The sequence below is a fragment of the Leptonotus elevatus genome, chromosome 7, assembly GCF_054856555.1.
Source record: "Leptonotus elevatus isolate MCC_2025b chromosome 7, RoL_Lele_1.0, whole genome shotgun sequence".
Classification (NCBI taxonomy): Eukaryota; Metazoa; Chordata; class Actinopteri; order Syngnathiformes; family Syngnathidae; genus Leptonotus; species Leptonotus elevatus.
This window is the reverse complement of record NC_141245.1, coordinates 2,700,511-2,706,510: the sequence shown is the minus strand read 5'-3', so window position 1 is coordinate 2,706,510 and position 6,000 is coordinate 2,700,511.

The window sequence follows — 6,000 nt, the reverse complement described above, 5'->3', positions numbered from 1 at the left end:
TACTAAATCAGTAGAAGCATGGTTAGCTCAGTTGGAAGAGCATTCGACTCCTGAACTCAGGGTCATAGGTTCGAGCTACACATAGGCAGGTTGTTAGTTTTGTTGGGCAGTAGTTTGTTTTTACATCCATTCACTATCCCCTTTGTCATCCATGCCTTATTTAAACCTTTATATTTTATTGCATTTTTAATATGTACTTCAGTGGTTAAACATTCCATTATGTTGTCAATGGTGGGAGTCAAATGTTCAATTTTACTTTTTCTTAGAGCTTAATCTACATATTTAAAAACAGTACCGAACCAGTAAAATCCCGGTTAGGTCAGTCGGTAGAGCACTATACTCTTAATCTCAGGATCGTGGGTTTGAGCCCAACATTGGGAGATTGTTTAATTTGTGGGATATTATGTCGTCTTTATCATAGCTTTGTCTACATATTTAAAAACAGTACTGAAGCAGTAGAAACCCGGTTAGCTCAGTCGGTAGAGCAATAGACTCTTGATCTCAGGATTGTGGGTGAAATCCCCACATTCGGAGTTTGTTTGTTTTGTGGGATATTTTGTCTAGTCTTTGTCATAGCTTTATCTACATATTTATAAAAAAAAAGTACTGAACCAGCAGAATCCCGGTTAGGTCAATTGGAAGAGCATTAGACTTTAAATCTCAGAATTGTGGTTTCGAGCCCCACATTGGGAGGTCTTTAATTTGTGGGATATTTTGTCTAGTCTTAGTCATACCTTTGTCTACATATTTAAAAACAGTACACAATTAGTGGAAGTGCACTTAGCTCAGTCGGTAGAGCATTAGACTCTTAATCTCTGGTTCGTGGGTTCCAGCCTTACATTGGCAGGTTGTTTGATTTGTGGGATATTTTGTCTAGTCTTTGTCATAGCTTTGTCTACATATTTAAAAACAGTACTGACCCAGCAGAAGCCTGGTTATCTTAGTCGGTAGAGCATTAGACTCTTAATCTCAGGGTCGTGGGTTAGAACCTCACCTTTGGCAGTAGTTTGTTTTTACATGCATTCTTTACCCCCTTCGACATCCATGCCTTATTTAGACCTTTATATTTTCTTGCATTTTTAATATGTACTTCAATGGTTAAACATTCTATTATGTTGTTAATGGTGGTAGTCAAATTGACTGCTTCTTAGAGCTTTGTCTACATATTTAAAAACATTACTCAACCAGTAGAAGAACGTTTAGCTCAGTCGGTAGAGTATTAGACTCTAAATTTAAGGATCGTGGATTTCGAGCCCAACATTGGGAGGTTGTTTGTTTTGTGGGATATTTTGTCTAGTTTTAGTCTCATGCCATAGTTCTCAATTTAATAAATAATTTGTATAAAAAAAAAATCTTTTTACATGCATTCTCTATCTCCTTCGTCATCCATGCCTTATTTAGACCTTTATATTTTTTTGTAAAAACAGTACTGAACCAATGGATGCCAGGTTAACTCAGTGGTTAGAGCATTTGACTCTTAATCTCAGGGTCCGAAGTTCAAACCTCACATTTTTTGGGGATATTTTGGCTAGTTTTAGTCATAGCTTTGTCTGCATATTTAATAACGCAGTTAGCTCAGTTGGTTGAGCATTAGACCCTTAATCTCACGGTCGTTGGTTTGATCCCCACATTGGGAGGTAGTTTATTTTGTGGTATATTTTTAGTTTTAGTCATAGCTTTGTCTACATATTTAAAAACAGTACTAACCCAGTAGAACCCCAGTTGGCTCAGTTGGTAGAGCATTCGACTCCTAATCTCGACCTTGGGCAGCAGTTTATTTTGCCTATTCTTTGCGATAGTTCTCAATTGAATAAATCTTTTGTATAAAATGTTTTTATTTGTACATGCATTCTCTATCCCTTTCGTCATTCATGCCTCATTTAGACCTTTATATTTTCTTGCATTTTAATATGTACTTCAATGGTTAAACATTCGTTTTAGTCATAGCTTTGTCTGCATATTTAAAAACAGTTCCGAACCAGTAAAAGCCCAGTTAGCTCAGTCGGTTGAGCAATAGACCCTTAATCTCACGGTCGTTGGTTCGATCTCCACATTGGGAGGTAGCTTATTTTGTGGGATATTTTGTCTTGTATTTGTCAAATTTTACTGCTTCTTAGAGCTTTGTCTACATATTTAAAAACATTACTGAACCAGTAGAAGTAGGTTACATTTAAAGGGAAGAAAAAGAGCACATTTGATTGTCCAAGATTGAAGTTTGCTGTGACCTCTCCCAGCGGCACAACTTTTGAGCAATTACCAACAATGGGTCTAACTCGCCTTCCCACAGGATTATTTTTTTTTGCATCTTCCATCAACAATTCCAATTCTATCACTTCAAATTTCATTTTGTTCTTTCACTGCCATATTTACACCTGTTACTAACAACTCTAGCAATCTATTACTGAGTGAACATCTTAGTTTTAACAAACAAACAAATTGCACTCTTAGTAGCTCCTGCACAACACTTCTTTACAGTATCCAGCACCTGGACTCCACAGGAACCTAAATTAGGATCCTATTTGTGGGTTTCAACTCTTCCTAAATCATCCTGGCTCTGCTCCAGCAAAAACTTTCTCAGCTGAATGTTCACGCCCCAACCAAGAATGATTTCACTATCTGCATCATAGCACGGCAGAGAACAATTACTCGAAATATGGAAAACAATACAACTGCAACAACCACATATTTTCAAGAATACATTTTATTACATTAAAGATTCAGTTTTCGCCCTAATTGTACATAATGTTAGATATTTAGTTACAAATGCGTCATTTCCAACTCCAAAGCACCCACAACCACTACTCAATTGGCATTTAGGGAGTACAAGTGAAAAATAAACATACCAAGAAAGACATTCTCATTTTGAATATTTGTATTTTGGGAGGTGGAGAGTGGGGGTAAACAGGGGTGGGGGGTTGGAATTCAACAGAATCTTACCACACAAAAAAAACATCTGATATAAAAACCCATTTTCACTTGTTGTATGTGATAGTTCGTCATCAAGAGGAAAAATGACTGTACTTTTTAAGGTATACTCAAGAACTATTTGCTATTTGTATCACATATTCTTACTCACACCACTGGTGTGCTGGATCTTATGGCTGATCTTGCCCACATTTGAACTCACAGCCTCCAGATTTGTGAAGCAGATGTGCAAACCACTGCACCAGTGTGCTAACACTGCTTGGGATTTTAAATATAATCTAAATGGAAGCACTGATAAAACAACGTACTAGAACAAATTCAACAATGTTGACAGCGAAAAACATGTGCAACATCGATCAAGTTTTGCGTGGATATTTACTAGTGCACAGTTTTGCCTCAATATAAGAAACAATGTGGTTGTTCTATTATGCCAAAGTACTTGCTGGATATGCAATAAATGTCATAATGGCTTGCCATAATGCCAGTGAGCACATTTTCGCAGCGAGCTAGGTTTCATCCATAATTCAATACTAGTTGAGTATCAAATAAATGCTAAAGTCTTTATGACCACTGACCAGCCATTTGATTTGAGCATTTATTCGATATCCTACTAGCACACTGTCTTACTACTAATACGGACAAGGTAAATACAAGCAAATACATGGAACCCACTACAGCTACACTCATTTTGCTCAGGAAAACCTACGTATTTGAAACTCCATGCTTGGTTGTAGCTGTTATTATAAAATACACCACTAAATGGTGACAAAACAAAAAACAAAAACTATCACATCAGACGCTTCCAATGATCGATAATCGATATTCTTGATCTTTAGTTGATCAAATATGTATAAATAAATAAATAAATAAAAATAAAAAGGTTGAGACACACTATAAACTTGAAAACGATAAAAACAAAAAAATATTTACTATTATTACAGTCATTTTCCCATGAGACCATATCACTGGTTTAGCTTAGTGGTTATTAGTGGCGGGTCATAAAAAATAAATTAACAAGTAGTATGTGCTGCTTTGAAGACCCCCTTTTTCTTTTATCGCTTAGTTCCTTAGACCCCAGTATTAGATTTGGCAGAGGCATCTTTTGTTGAATTACAGTTATAATTCTTTAATAAAAAATATACAAACATCTTTACCAGCTAAAAATGCACAAAGCGCCTCTCGCTGTTCAACATTCAACAAGGAAACAGTGAGTAATTTTGCAAGAACATAATTAATTGCAGCGTCTATTTGTCCATGTTAGGTTTGTTTCTCTCTTTTTTAAATAATGTTTTATTGAACAAACAATATAATACAAAACAGTATAACAGCCAGGGGGAGACAAATACATGGGAAAATAAACTGGCCTTCTACAAAAATATATTATAAAGTTCACATAAATATAAAGTTTACTTGCTTTCTTGTAGGGGTGTGAATTGCGTAGTACCTGGCGATTCAATCCGTATCACGATTCATAGGTCACGATTCGATTCGATACCGATTAATCCCGATATGAATCTATAAATTGATTATTGCGATTTTATTTTACCTCAAATTTAGAAAATACTAAATCAGTAAACTTGTACATGTACATTGTAAGATTTGTATGAAAATGTATTTATTTATCTGAAACTTCAGGCTTATAACTGTGAGCCACTGTATTTAACAAACAATCTGTTAGAATCTGTTTAATGTTTGAACAACATTGAAATAAAATATTAAGGCTTAATGTTCCATTAATATGACATTCTTCCATGCTTAACGTATGAACCCTAACCCTAAGTAAGACGTTTTGTTGAACATTTCCATAAAAAAATTGATGTTTAAACATCGATTCAGCCGCATATCGCGATATATTGCCGAATTGATTTTTTTTTTAACACCTCTACTTTCTTGTTTGTGGAGTGTCCAAAAGTTTTTTTATATATTGTTTGTCAACCATGAAAAAAATAGGTCATCAACATTTGTGTAAATGCCATTTAGCCAATATTAGAACAAGATTGATGAGATAAAATTGCATTTTTACTTCCAGATGGATAATTATTGAAGCCAAACAATATATTTTCAAAACAGAGAGAAACCTGCGGTTCTCTACCTCATTCACTCCCAGCCATTTTCACTGAAGCATTCCCCTTTGCTACAGGTTGTTTTATTGGATTTTGACTGATTTTGCAAGGCCCACAGAATATTGTGTTCTATTTCTATAAAAACATGGAACCTACCAAAAGAAAGATTAGAGTATTTTCTTCGTCAGAAAAAAAGTATATTTCTATCTATTTCCGTTTTGCAGCAATTAGCATTAGAATATAGCTAAGTTTCATCATTATTCACAAATCTGTTTAAAAATCTGGGGAAAAGAGATTATTGCAACATGCCCCTGATTGATCTCTATACTCTGCTGCCACCTGCTGGTCATTTTTTAGTAATAACTACCATTGCTTTACGCCACCTCTTCAGGTCGGAAGCTGCATCAAAACCTTCTGTATGCTCTAGAATAAAAAACATAAAAAACGTATAAATATTTTTGGGGGACCATGACAATATTTAAAATAGAACGTTTTTATACGTTTTTGGGTTTAAATTAGTTAATAATGAAAACCGATTTCTAGGTTTGTTTGCTTCCCATGGTGTCGGCGCTTCCTGGTTTCGTCACAGCTGCATATCCCGACTCCAAACACAATGTTGCTCTGTGATTGGCCCGAGCCACCAGTGGTTCAGATTATAGATATATATATAAGGCTTAGATGTCTTACGGTGCAGAATCCAACGTCCGCACGAGGCGGCCATCTTGTCACAGGCAGGCAGTCTGGTCTGTTGTATTGACTATGAGTGAAGGTGAGTGATCTGAACGTAAACTCTGTTATCTCGCTTCAAACTTGATGGACTTACACACGGACTTTCTCACAAACTATAATAAAGTAGTAATAATTCTGGATGGATATGTATTGACTATATGGATTATTAAAGGTGGGGTCTTAAGTTTTCACTCAAGAATAAACACTGGATGTATACACATGAAATCCTTCTCAATCAACACTTCTGGGCTTTTGTTGATGTGTGGTGGTGATTTTGTCATCA